A 1,503-nucleotide genomic window follows, 5' to 3' on the forward strand; every position below is an offset into this window, starting at 1 on the left:
CTTGCCTACCCTCTCCCCACCCGTTCATTAAATCATAAGCTTCTTGAAGGCAGGGCTTGTATAGAAAACTAAATTCTCTCTGGGTTCTATGTGGCAATAGCACTTTCTGCCACGATGAGAATGTTCCCTATGTCACAGGCAGCTATGAGGTGCTTGAAATGTGCTGGTGCTACTGAGAAATGGAATTTTAAATTTTACTTAATTTTAATTGATTGGTAATTTAAGTTTAAAGTGGCTTGGCTGCCAGATCAAACAGTATAGCAGGGTAGCATCTTGCCGTGGTGGTGGTGGTGGTGGTGGTGCTCAGTCGATTTTTATTGATTGATGGATTGATCTGTTCATTTGCTTAATGAACAGGGAGAGGATGACGATGCTGTATTGGTGGATATAGTACGTGGGCAGTCACGGCCCCACAGGTCCCACGCGGATAAATGTAATGCAAAGTTGAGAATGCAGAATGTTTCAGAGGAGGCCCAGATGAGATTCTTTGGAAGTTCAGGGAGATCCATTGTGGTCCAGAGGGAGGCTGGGGGTTGGATCAAACAATGTTCTCAAGGGGATCAATCAAATATGGGATCGATGAATCTGTGTGTTGCTGAGGGGTTGTTCTGGGAGGCAGGCCTACGTCTGCAGTGCACGTGGAGGGGTGGGGCCAGGCAGGATGGTGCACGTGGATGGGGTCTGGTTCTCAGCTCTGAAGCCTGGGAGAAGCCCCTTCACTCGCCATGCCTGTTTTCTCATCAGTAAAACGGAGCGAGTAACAGTATGCCTGCCTCCTCTGTCCGTGGGATTTTTCCAGGCAAGAACACTAGAGTGGGTTGCCATTTCCTTCTCCAGGGGATCTTCCTGGCCCAGGATCGAACCTGCATCTCCCATGTCTCAGGAGAATCTCAGGCAGATTCTTTGCCACTGGGAAAGCCCCTCATGGACAGAACAAACACAGGAAGTCTTAGCTACTACTGATGATGCAAACTGGGTCCCCACCTCTGGGGGGCGTGGTGAAACTTAGGACCCTCCCAGACACCCAGGCCCTCACCTCAGCCCTGCAGTCGGCTCCACCCCTCCATCCAGCAGTGCATGCATGCTAAGTTGCTTCTGTCATGTCTGACTGTTTGTGACCCCATGGTCTGTAGCCCACCAGGCTCCTCTTCCATGGGATTTTCCAGGCAAGAATACTGGAGAGGGTTGCCATTTCCTTCTCCAGGGGATCTTCCCAACCCAGGGATCAAACCCACATCTCTTATGTCTCCTGTATTGGCAGGCAGGTTCTTTACCACTAGTACCACCTGGGAAGCCATCCATCAGTACACCCCCTAAATGCTAGGGTTGCCTGGGCTATGGGAAGTCAACCCCAGGAAGATACTCTTCTGGGTACAGATGAATAGAGAGGAGCTGGGCATTTCATTCAGGTTCCATCAAGTTTCATTCGAGGTTCCTTCCTTACTCTTGGAAACCAGCAGCACATCTGGCAACCACTATGGCCTAAAATAGACATCTTGGGTT

This window comes from Bison bison, unplaced genomic scaffold, assembly GCF_000754665.1.
Source record: "Bison bison bison isolate TAMUID 2011002044 unplaced genomic scaffold, Bison_UMD1.0 scf7180017864289, whole genome shotgun sequence".
Lineage (NCBI taxonomy): Eukaryota > Metazoa > Chordata > Mammalia > Artiodactyla > Bovidae > Bison > Bison bison.